Source organism: Lynx rufus, unplaced genomic scaffold (genome assembly GCF_022079265.1).
Source record: "Lynx rufus isolate CCGP_SWC_20201006 ecotype Redwood Valley unplaced genomic scaffold, mLynRuf1.p SCAF_4, whole genome shotgun sequence".
NCBI lineage: Eukaryota > Metazoa > Chordata > Mammalia > Carnivora > Felidae > Lynx > Lynx rufus.
In genome coordinates this window covers 16,716,751-16,729,267 of record NW_025814856.1, presented here as the reverse complement: position 1 = coordinate 16,729,267, position 12,517 = coordinate 16,716,751, and the positions used below count along the sequence as shown (strand labels likewise).

The following is a 12,517-nucleotide window of genomic DNA, read 5'->3' as shown; positions in this document are numbered from 1 at the left end:
GTAAGGTCTTTTTTTTAAGTGAAATTTTGAGCCATTTTCTGAAATCATTGTTCTTTAAGGGTTATGACTGGGGATTGGCAAATGAGTCTTGACTATTTTTAAAACAGTATTTTGAGTGGGTGAATGAGGAAGTGTGGGCATAGTGTCAGATAAGTGAACGTGTGGGTATACATGTATCTATATCAGTAAAAGCGGGAGTAATTACTATCCTCAGTACCCAGATTGGCACCATACCGTGTTATAAACTGCAGATCTAAACAGAGTGCTAGCTAACAGGAAATTACACTTCCAGTTTAACAGTGGCATTTGTGCAGAAAGTAGCAGGTTCTTTCCTTTCTCTTTCTTTTTCGTTCTTTTCTTTCACACTAGTAAATACATTTAGCACCCAGCTGCTAGAGGAGAGAGGATCTTTGGGGGGAAGACAGGTTTGTCATGAATACTGGGGACTTGGTGTGATGTCACTGCCAGCTCTGTGTGATCGTAGGTGGTGTTAGAGCTCCAGGAGCGAGGGGGGAGAGCAGTCGAAGAGACGATGTCGCTCTCAGACAAGCAGCCTGCCTCTCGCACTGCCGCTTACAGCCAGCTCTGTAAGGGCAAGCCTGCAGAGTGCCGAATGGACCCCCCAAAAGAAATCAACCAAGCTGGATTTGAGTGGCAGAGGACAGAGGGCAAACTGAATGAAATCGGACTGAACGTCAGCATGGACGGGCAGCTGAAAGACGGGCTTGTGAAGAATGCCAGCTTCCTGGAGCAGAAAAAGCTCTGCTTCTTTGAGGGGAAGCTAGACAAAGAGCTCAGCATTGAGGTGCAGGACGAGGAGTGTCAGGCAACCTCGGGTCACCTTGAGAGCAGGTATGTGATTTCAGAAACCTGCCATTCCTTGGAGGGAAACTCGGTACACCAGAAGACAGCTGAGTTCCGTGTGGGACCCGGAGAGGGGCCAGATGAGAACAAAGCCTCTACAGTTCAGGGGAAGGTGGCAGGGAAGAATGGGCCAGAGACCAAGAGCCAGCCAGATCTGGATTTCCCTGGGGCTGCTGACATCCCCACCCGGGATGTTGAGCAAGAAACCAGTGTTTGGAACCCCAACTTTCATCCAGTGGCTCAGGGCTTGAGGGAAGCAACTCCGGGAAAGGAGAATGGCATCACTGCTGCCTGCCGGGTGCCTGGGGTGGTGAATGATCACTCTGGGCTGCTCGAATGTAAGCCCTCACTATCTGAGGCTATAGCGCGCCCAGCCCCCACTATTGAGCATTCACCCACTGCCATTCCACCGATCACTATGGTGGAGTTCACCCAGGAATACGTAAATGACAGCTCTCATGACAGAGACCACGAGAAGGAGCTGGAGAAATTGAATTCTCCCGAAGAGGGGGCTTTGCTCAACCAAGTACCCCAGCAGAAAAAAGCAATGCGCCGGGCCCTGTCTGAATGTTCTCACCTCTCGGTTCCCCCAGCTGTCAACCTTGCAGAGAAATATCCTGAACTCCCTGCCCGAGAAGAGCTTTCTTCTGGCCTGCTGCCTCTTACCAGCAGCCCAATGCCAAGTCCTACGCCCAGGAAACTGGGGGCTCCTGCCATAAAGCGCTCCATGACGGTGGCTGAGGAACAGACAGCTAGCTACAAATTGATCCCTGGGGAGTTGCCCATCCCATCTACTGAAGAGGTACCTCCTTTTATCTGTGAGGAACCTGTGGCCAAGAAGAGAGAAGAACTGACCCCCGTCAGCAACAGCAGCGGCAGCAGCTCTGGGAAGAAGGAACTGGGCACCGCTGGATTGCATCTCCATGGTAAGCTGGAGCAGATTCCTGAAGTAAGCAGCAAGGAAAAAGGACATGAAGATGTTAGTGAAACCAGAACGGATTCATGCTCCCCAGTCTGCCAAGGAGGTGAGAAACAGCCAGGACAGACGGCTCTGGCAGGGAAGAAAGAAATTGAGGTCACTGCAACCCAGAGCACTCCAGCGTTCCTGTGTGAAGAGACCCCACGTGATGGTATGTTTCTAAATTTTGCCTCCATGGGGAACAAGCAGACAGCAAGGAGGGAACCAAAGTGACAGATTACCGGCAGGAGCGTTAGGCGGCTTTATTACCGCTGGAGTCTGTGTGCCGGGGAAAGCAGAATTCTTTGCATTGGAAGGTTGCCGGGAGTGAGGCGAGAAAGTAGACAAAGTGAATCCAGCTAGGTCAGCCTGAATGTCTGCTGGCATGATGGATAGTGGGGACTGAGGACGTGGGCTGATGGGGTCAGAGGGTGGTGGACATAAGAAATAGACCCCTTGCTTGACCTCATGTTACCCTACCCACCCCATCCCCCATCCTGCCACCCCCTCAGCTCCCTGTTGGCTTGAACCAGATGATTCCTGAGCCCCAAATCATCCAATCACAACTGATTGATTTCCTTGCTTGAAAATCCGCCACTGTGTGGACTCACAATGGGCGTATCAGCACTAAACCTCCTCTCGTTAAGTAGCACAGCCTGGGTGCAAGCTCTGTTTTCCATTTCGCTTGTGAGAACATTTTACTTTTGTTCAAGTGGAAAAAGAGCCTTTTAAAGCTGGCTATTTAATATTCTCTTCCTGTTCTTCATGTTTGACCCAGTCTTGCTTCTAGTCTTCTCTTTCTGCATGCAGGTGGGGAGAATTTGTGGGGAGAAGGGAAAGGAGAGAGAAGGAGAGACTTGCACTTAATAAACCACTAAATGTCACAGGCTTTGTGGCTGCCTCCTGTGTCTTTCTTCCTGGCCCTCCTCTTCCCCACCCCCCAGCCCCCCATGGAGCTTATTGTTGGTGGTCTACAAAAGCTGGTTTTCCTCCCAGTCCAGTTTGAGCACAAAGGACTCTGATTCACAAGCTGGTTCATGGGGATTTAAACCATGTGTTTTGTTTGTAAAAAATCGCCTCTTCTCCTAATATTTATTCCTCTCTGTACGTTTTCATGAAGTTTTTTTACTCATTTTCAAGTATTTTCTAGGGGAAGGGTAAGTGGAAAAGCCCTAGAAGACCAACGGGGTTTTTTTGGGTTTTTTTGGGGGGGGGGGTTTGCTTTTTTTTTTTAATGGAGGTGGACAAAGAAGCTTCCTATAAGCTTCCTATTTCCTCTGTGATGTATGTCTCCAGGATGACAAGCACGCAGATACTCTGTGTCGTTGCTCACTTCTAGCTGTGGCAGAACTGTAAGCCCCTTGTGAATAGGGTTCTGTCGTCTTCCTGTTGATGGGCTGGTTCCCGGTTTGGTGCCCTATACCTTCTAGGTGGTAATGAGTGCAGATTTTTGTTTATTTCAAAGCAAGTTTATCCTAGTTCACACTAACAGAAGTTCATGGTGGCAGGAAAAAATTTCAAGTAACCTGCAAACCTCACTAATGTGTGCACCTAATAAAATGTTTAAGTGTCAACTCTGCTAAGCGCTGTGTAGTTAAAAACAGATAAAGATTCATGCTTACGATATGTCAGTCACTGTCTAGGCGCTGGATATTGCCCACATTCTCAAGCAAGTTATGATCAAATTGGGGTGGGGGAAAGGAGCAGTGAGAGAGTCGTGAATCATGGAAACTACCTGGAGGAGGTGGTTCGGAAGCCCTGGTGCCTAACTTTGCAAGGGAAAGCCTTCCAGGCAAAGGGACTCACGTAAGGGAGCCTAGATAGCTCATTGTTAGGTAAAAGAACAATGGCCAGTATTCATAGGGTACTCTTGTAGGGATTATTTAATTTCAAAGAACGGAAACACACTCAGAGGAACTCAAATTTATAAAAAGGTGTTTATTGACAGGGAGTCTCAGGGAATCCAATTGCAGGAAGCGTAGTCGGGCTGCAGCCATTATGTGCCTCTTAGGACATTTGCTTCACCCTAAACATTGTGTTCCATTCCCTTCCCTGCTGGAAACTGCTTTCTCTGCCATCTCATACATTTTCTTTCCTTGGTGACTCTGGTCCACACAGACACTGGGTTGCCATGGTTTGGGCTCTGTGCTCTACTTTATGCTACCTTACATCCCTTATATCTGATCACCTCATTCACCTGGAGACTTCTTGGGAAAAGAATGTGGGTTGAGCAAACATGTCAAAGCCATCCATACATATGTGGCCGGAAATAATGGGAGAACACCTCTAGAAAATTATTTGGAACCCAAACTTCAAATGCCCCTTAAGATGTTTTAAAAAACTGCTGGCTACCTATAACAATGAAGTGGCCCAAAGTCAGCTTTGGGATGACTCAGTAGACAGGATGAACTGGAAAACAGAGGATTGAAAGCAGAAATCCTTGTGACAATAATAGCTTGTCTCATGTAGTCGTTGCAAGTGAAATACTGATGACATGAATGGGGAAATAGAACAGGTGAAATCAACTTGAAAACTGAATGTGGAAGGTGTGTGTGTGTGTGTGTGTGTGTGTGTGAGAGAGAGAGAGAGAGAGAGAGAGAGAGAGAGAGAGAGAGAGGGAGAGAGAGAGAGAGAAAGGAGTTGAAGCTAGTGCTATTATACTGAGCCTGGGTTTCCCAGCAGGTAGTAACGCAGATACTGGAAAGATCCAACAGAAGGAAGTAGTTTTGTGGAGCAGTTACAAGTTCTGTTTTGAGCATTATTTTTCAAAACTGTAGGGACATTTGGGTAGTGGTCTCTAGCAATTGGCTGGCATAGACCCCTGAGCCAAAGGTGGAGGGTCATGGTGAGAAGCACCGTCTGGGAGGGAGGTAGCAGTTTCTGCTTCTGTGTACGTCAGGTGTTTTCCACTGGGTGGCAGCGATGTAGGTTGAGGTGTTGCATGCTTATGTCATAGGCAGTGGGACTTTGTGTAGATGTTTATTGAACAATCCTGGGCCTGCTGAAAAATGTGCATAGTGATCTGGGGCTAATGGCAACATATCACACATTTGGTAAGATGTTCTTTCAGCTTGCTATAGAAAAAAAGACATTCACCAACCTTGTGTATTTTTCTTTTCTTTCTTCATATTTTTAAAACTAAGCAAATTCAGTTTTGACTCATAATACATAGAGTTTCAAACATCAAAAAGTACAAACTGCTATAAATTAGAAAATCTCCTACCAAGACAAGACCACTTGATTCACTTTTTCTTGCTTCTTTCCTCTAAGTACAGCTAAATACTCTGAAAAGAATTCAGCAGACAGTTATAAAAGGAATCTGAAAGGTGGAAAGGGGAGGACGGACTGGGTAGGGAACTCAGGGCTTAAGGAAGGACAGTGTACATTGAGACCCCTGGGTTTTCTTTCTAATCTCCCCTGTACCCAGGGCTGGGCCCTGGAGAGTGCCTGCAACCCAGAAGTGCCAACAAGCATAGATGCCTCCCCGCTCCCAAGCCTCCCCCACCAAAAAAAAAAAAAAAAGAAGAAGAAAGAAAAGAAAGAGAAAAGAAAGGCGAAGAGAAGGGAAAAAAGAAAGAATAAAAAGCCTACTTTCTCTTGCCAAAAGACTAGGAAAGGGAAGCCATATTCCCCTACTCATATCCAGCAGCAGTAGTGGGCTCAGTCCTGCTGAGCAGTGCTCATGAGGGCCCACCTGTCACCTGTTCCACACCTGACAGCAAAATACAATCCATCCACACTGGCAGGAGAATCTATCCCTAGTCCCCCACAGGTGACAGCACCAGTGACACCTATAGGCCTGATGTCTTCTAGCCTTCTATCCAGGAACAGAAGGGGACCTTGGGAGGTTTCCTCCTATACACCCTTCCCTCCAGCAGCAAAAGGCCAGGTGGGTGCCTCCTGCTCCCAGTGGCACCTGCAGAGATCGAACAAGGAGTATGCCAGCACCAGGCAGCCAGAGAACAGGCCAGGAGAAACTCTCTGCATTCTGTGGGTCTGGCATCACTCAACCCTCACCTAGTGAAACCATCTGGCCCAGGGAGGTGGCTTCATCCCTTGCTGGAACTACCAGCCGGGACTGAGTGACATTCTCATGAAGCCAGAAGAACACAGCAGTCCATAGTTGCATTACAAGGGCTCTGGAGACTAAATTGTTATTGAAACTACAGCCAGAACATGCACACTAAATTTAAACAATGATTACCTGATACCATACAAAATTAGGATTGTAAAGCAGCCATTATAAAATTGCTTCAACAAGCAATAATGGATTTTCTTGAAACAATGGAAAAACTAGAAAATCTCAGCAAAGAAATAGAAGTTATTAAAAAGTAGGAGATGGAAATTATGGATAGGAAAAATACAACAATCATATAAAAAAACATGTCTGGGGGCGCCTGGGTGGCGCAGTCGGTTAAGCGTCCGACTTCAGCCAGGTCACGATCTCGCGGTCCGGGAGTTCGAGCCCCGCGTCGGGCTCTGGGCTGATGGCTCAGAGCCTGGAGCCTGTTTCCGATTCTGTGTCTCCTTCTCTCTCTGCCCCTCCCCTGCTCGTGCTCTGTCTCTCTCTGTCCCAAAAATAAATAAACGTTGAAAAAAAAAAAATTAAAAAAAAAAAAAAACATGTCTGATGGGCTCAATAGTACACTGGAAATGTCAGAGAATAGAATCAGTGAACTTGAACACAGATCAATAGAATATAGTCCATCTGAACAAAAGAGAGAAAATAGAAAAAATTACAGCTCCTCAGAGCCTTCTATAACAATAACAAAAGATCTAACATTTGTATCACTGGAATCCCAGGAGAGGAGAAAAAATGTGAGGCTGAACAATTATTTGAAGAAATAATGACTGAAAGCACCTCAAATTTGTCAAAAGATATAAACCTAAAGATTGGAGAAACTGAATGAACCTCCAAGAGAAAAAACCCAAAGAAATCTACACCAAGACATATTATAATTAAATTCTGCCAACTGAAGACAAAGAAAAAAGATCTTGAAAACAACTGTAGAGAACTAACATATCTGTATTGGGGAATAGCAGTTCAAATGGCGTCGTGATTCTTACCGGAAACCATGAGGGCAGAAGGAAGTAGCACAACGTTTTTCAAGTGTTAAAAGAATAGTCAACTGCAAATTGTGTATCTGGCAAAACCATCCTTCAGGAAAAAAGGGAAAGTAATGACATTCTAAGAGGAAAACTAAGAGGATTTTTGCTTGCTGACATCCCTTTAGAGAGTGGCTAAAGGAAGCTTTCCAAAAAAATAAGATATCATCACAGAAGGAGGCTTGGAATTTCAGAAATGAAAAAGCAATTAGAACAATGGAATGAGTAAAAATAGGAGTAAATATAAATAGACTGTCCTCATGAAGTTTAAAAATCTTATTTGATGATCGAAGCAAAAATTGTACCATCTGATGTGGTGCTCGATGTCTGAGAAGGAAATACCTAAGAAATTACATTTAAAAAGCAGGGAGGATAAAAGATCCTAAATAGAAGTAAGTAAAATGGTACACTCAAAAACATTAAAAAATAAAAGTGGAATTTTAAAAAATGTTCCAGTAGCCCACAGGAAGGCAAAAGAAACAGAGGGAACAAATAATAAAAAACAGAGCTGCCCTCTGTGCCCTCCTCATTGACACCATGCTCCAGTTGCTGCTTGGAATTACGTGTGGCCCCCTAGTTGGAATGTATCTGGTCCAGAACCATGACATAGCAAACCTGGTTTAAAAACTTGAAGGAATTAAAAAGGACTTGGATACAAGAAGAAGCCCCCTGCTTTATGAGGCGGACTCCAGCACTGCCTTCTGGATTTGCTGATTCTGCTGTTCTGGAGGGCCTCCTTACCATCTGAGCTGAAAGCTTTCGTTTTAAATTCCGGCCTCAGAGATTTTCCTCTCTGCTCGAACCTGCACTGCCTCTGAGCACAGATGGGGCCACAAGTTAACATCCTCCTTTTCCAACATCCTCACTTCTTCCCTTCCTCTTTTCCAGCCGCTTGAGATGGACTAAGACTGGAATTATGGTGCTAGATGAGTAAAGGTGACCTTTAACTAGTTCTTTGGGATTTCTACCACCTTTTTTCTAAAGAAAAGATTGATGAGTTTTGTATAGCTGATCAGATTTGAATAATGCCGATTACACTGTTTAGCAATTATAATGGATGCTTAAACATTTGGTACTAAATTATGTTGTTTCCACGTAATTAAAATTAAAGTCTAGAGGGGGGAAAACACCCAAACACCAAAATGACAATGTAAACCCTAACTGATCAGTAATTACTTTAAATGCAAATAGTCTAAATACTACAATTGAAGACAGAGATTAGAAGAGTAGATTTTTAAAAAATGACCCAAGTACACGCAGTGTACAAGAAATGTATATCAGGGATGCCTGGGTGGCTCAGTCAGTCAAGTGTCTGACTCTTGATTTTGGCTCAGGTTATGATCCCAGGGTCGTGGGATCGAGCTGGGCCTGGAGCCTGTATAAGATTCTCTCTCTCTCTCCCTATCTCCCTCTGCCCCTCTCCCCACTAGCGTGTGCACTCTTTCTAAAATTAAAAAAAGAAAGAAATGTATGTCAGTCCTAAGGAAGGTAGATTGAAAGTTAAAGATGGAAAAAGATATATCATGTTAACATTAATTTTTTTTTTTAACATTAATTTTTTTAAGTGGCTATATTCTTTTCAAGCACCTATGGAACATTTGCCAAGATGGATCCTAGGCCATAAAATGAACTTCAGTACTTTATTAAAAGGTTAAAATCATACAGAATATTTTGTCTGGCTATAATGGAATCAAATTAGAAACCAATAATAGGCCACAGGAAAATCTTCAGTCATTTGGAAATTAGAGTACACATCTTTTTTCTTTTTTTTTCAACGTTTATTTATTTTTGGGACAGAGAGACAGAGCATGAACGGGGGAGGGAGAGGGGCAGAGAGAGAGGGAGACACAGAATCGGAAACAGGCTCCAGGCTCTGAGCCATCAGCCCAGAGCCCGACGCGGGGCTCGAACTCACGGACCGCGGCTCGAACTCACGGACCGCGAGATCGTGACCTGGCTGAAGCCGGACGCTTAACCGACTGCGCCACCCAGGCGCCCCTAGAGTACACATCTTAATAGTCCATGGTTGAAGAGGAAGTTATCACAGGAAAAATTAAAAATAAAATGAGGGGGTCTGGCTGGCTTGGTCGGTGGAGCATGCAACTCTTGATCTCAGGGTTGTAAGTTTCAGCCCCATGTTGGGTGTGGAGATTACTTAAAAATCTTGGGGCTCCTGGGTGGCTCAGTCAGTTAACGTCCCACTTCGGCTCAGGTCACGATCTCATGGTTTGAGCCCCACATTGGGCTCGCTGCCATCAGCACAGAACCCGCTTCAAATCCTCTGTCCCCCACCCACTCTTCCCCTCCCCTTCTCGCACTCTCTCAAAAAATAAACATTTAGGAAAAAATTTTTTAAAAACAAATAGAATGAACTTTGTGATGAGCACAGGGTGTTGTATGGAAATGTTTAATTGTACACCTGCAACTAATATTACTCGGTATGTTAACAAACTAGAACTAAAATAAAAACTTAAAGGGCACCTGGGTGGCTCAGCTGGTTAGACATCTGACTCTTGATTTCATCTCAGGTCATAATCTCATGGTTTGTGAGTTCTAGCCCCACGTCGGTTCCACACTGATAGTGCAGAGCCTGCTTGAGATTCTTCCCCACCGCCCACCCTCCCTGCCCCCCCCCACCTCCTGGCCTCTCTCTCCCTGCCCCAAATATATAAATGTTAAATAAATAAAAATTTAAATTAAAAATAAAATGAACTGAATAAAAATGAACATAGAACATCTCAAAATCTGTAGAATGCAGCTGTAGCAGTGCTGGGAGGGATATTTATAGCCCTATGTGCTTACCTTAGAAAAAAGATCTCAAATCAATAACCTAAGTTACTACATCAAGAAACTAGAAAAGGAAGAACAAATAAGTCCGAAGCAAGCAGAAATCAGTGAAATTGTAAACAAGAAAACAACAAAGGAAATTTATTAAGCCAAAAGCTGGTTCTTAAAAAATACCAATACAATTGGTAAATCTTCAACAAAATTGACAAAGATAAAAAGAGGACACAAACCACTAACCTCAGGAATAGGGGACATCACTATGGCAATTAAAAGGATAACAAGTGAGCACTGGAAGCACCTTTACACTCCCAATTCAACAGCTCAGAGGAAATTCCTTGAAAACCACAAATTACCAAAACTCAACCAAGATGAAATAGATAACCTGAATAACCATTAATAAAATTGGATTCTTAATTAAAAAGTTGCTGAGGGATTGATTCACTGTAGGGGTTCATCCTACATTTAAAGAATAATTAACACCAATTTTACACATTCTCTTCCAGAAAATACGAGAGGAGGCAATATTTCTGATTCATTTTATGAGGTCTGTATTTATCTGATACCAAAACCAAAGACAGTATACAACAAACTACAGACCAATATCTCTCATGAATGTAGATGCAAAATATTAACATGTCCAGCAATATATAAAATTACCTATACACAACAGCCCAGTGGAATTTATTCCAGATCTACATGGCTAGTCCTGTAATCAAAAACCAATCAAGGTTATCCATATCAACAGTCTGAAGAAGAAAATTCATATAAGTGCAGAAATGCATTCAACAAAACTCATGACCCATTTATGAAAAAACACTCATCAAAGATAAGAGGGAGAACTTTCTCAACTTGATCAACTTCCTCACCTACAGAAAACCTACCATAACATCATACTTAGTAGTGAAATACTGAGTGCTTTCCCTGTTAAGACTAGGAGCAGGGCAAGGATGCCTGCTCTCATCACTCCTACTTAACCCAATACTGGAAGTTCTGTTTAGCACAATAAAGTAAAAGGAAATAAAAGGGCATGTAGATTAGAAAGGAAGAAAGAAATCTGGCTCTCTTTGCAGATGACATGATTGTCTATATAGAAAATTCCGAGGAATCTACCAAGAAAAAAAAAAAAAAAAAAAACAACCCTTCCTGGAAGTAATAAGTAATTTCAGCAAAGTCACAGGATGGAGTTAACTGCATGTCCATACACTAACAGTGACACTATTTTAATAAAAGTCCTGTACATAAATGTTTGTAACTGTAGCAGGTGAATGGTTAAACTGTGGTTAGAGCTGTACCATGGAATATCTGGCATATCATCAGCAGTCAAAAGGAACTAACTACGGATGCATACAACAACACCAGTTGTTGTAACATCTCAAAAGCATTATGCTGGGTGAAAGAAGCCAGACAGAAAAGGTAACATACTGTATGATCCATTTACGTAATAGTCTTGAAATAATGTTATAGGGATGGAGAGCAGATTAGTGGTTGCCAGAGATTTAGGGATTAGGAAAGGAAGGAAAGGAGGGTGGGGTGGCTATAAAAGGGTAACAGGAGGGAGCCTGTGTTAATGGAACATTGATCTGTCCTGATTGCTAGTAGTGGTTACATAAAGCTCCACGTGCGAAAATTGCATGGCACCGCATATGTGCGCACGTGCACACACACACACTCTCACACAAATGAGTGCTGCATGTACAACTGGAAACGTCTGAGCAAGCTCTGTGGGTTGTACCAATATCAGTTTCCTGGTTTTGATAGAGTAATGTGCTAATGCAGGGTGTCAGCGCTGGGAGAAGCTGGAGGAAGTGTACACAGGACCTCCCTGTACATTTCTTTGCAACTTTTAATCAATATAATTTCTTCAAAATGATGTTTTAAAATGTTTAAAATAAAGCCTCCTGCCCTCTTAATTCTGTGCCCCATTCCCCCTTCCCCAAATTAAGGTGTTTTTAGAATGCATGCACAAGTGTATTTCCATTAGAAATCTATTTTGCCCTGTTCCTTTCTCTAGACAGATGGTTTCATGTTGCCTTCCTATTCTGCACCTTCCTTTTTTCTTCACTTAATAGAGATGATTCCGTATCTGTCATGCTTTATGTTTTCAGATGCTGAGATTATCTGATACTTTGCCGTGATGCTTTGACCACTTTTCTATTAACAGACTTTGGCTGTTTCCATTTTGTGCTGTTAGGAACAATGCTCTGATGAAAGGCCTTATACATTTGCCATTTTGCTGCTGTGTGAATATATCTCTAAGATAAATTTCTGGAAATTGAATTTCTGGATTAGAATTTACAGTACAGTTTTCAGAGACACTGGTAGATTGCCCTGCATAGGAACTGTACCATTCCACACGTTCACCAGCCCCAAGTATCCTCATATTATCCCCATTGGCTGTCTTCACATTTTAGGACTTTTGACAATATGTTAGGTTAAAAATGACATCTCAGTGTGGTTTTAATTTTCATTTCTCTGAAAAATTGGGCATCTTTTATTTTCAGTTTGTATTTCAGTTTGTATTTCTTTTTCTGTAAACTGTGTTCATATCCTTTGGGCCATTTTTCCAGTGGGTTATTGGCTTTTGTAGAAGTTAGCGATTTGTAGGAGTATTTTATATATAATAAGCTCATTGTCTTTGATGTGAGGTTCAAAATTTTTTTCCTGTTTATCATTTGCCTTTTGGCTTTTCTTCTTTTCTTTCTTTCTTTTTTGTGGTCGTTGAAGTTTTTGAAACTTTTTCCTTAGACTGATCTTCTTTGGCTTCTGGATTTTGTGCCAGTTAGAAAGGTCTTTCCCACACCC

At 43.0% G+C, this 12,517-nt stretch overlaps 1 protein-coding gene across 10 annotated transcripts in view; it reads left to right on the top strand.

Annotated features, from left to right (window-relative positions):
• Window positions 1–12,517, top strand: part of MAP4 (microtubule associated protein 4) — a 195,467-nt gene that overhangs the window by 160,603 nt on the left and 22,347 nt on the right. The gene's annotated exons all lie outside the window — the stretch shown is intronic.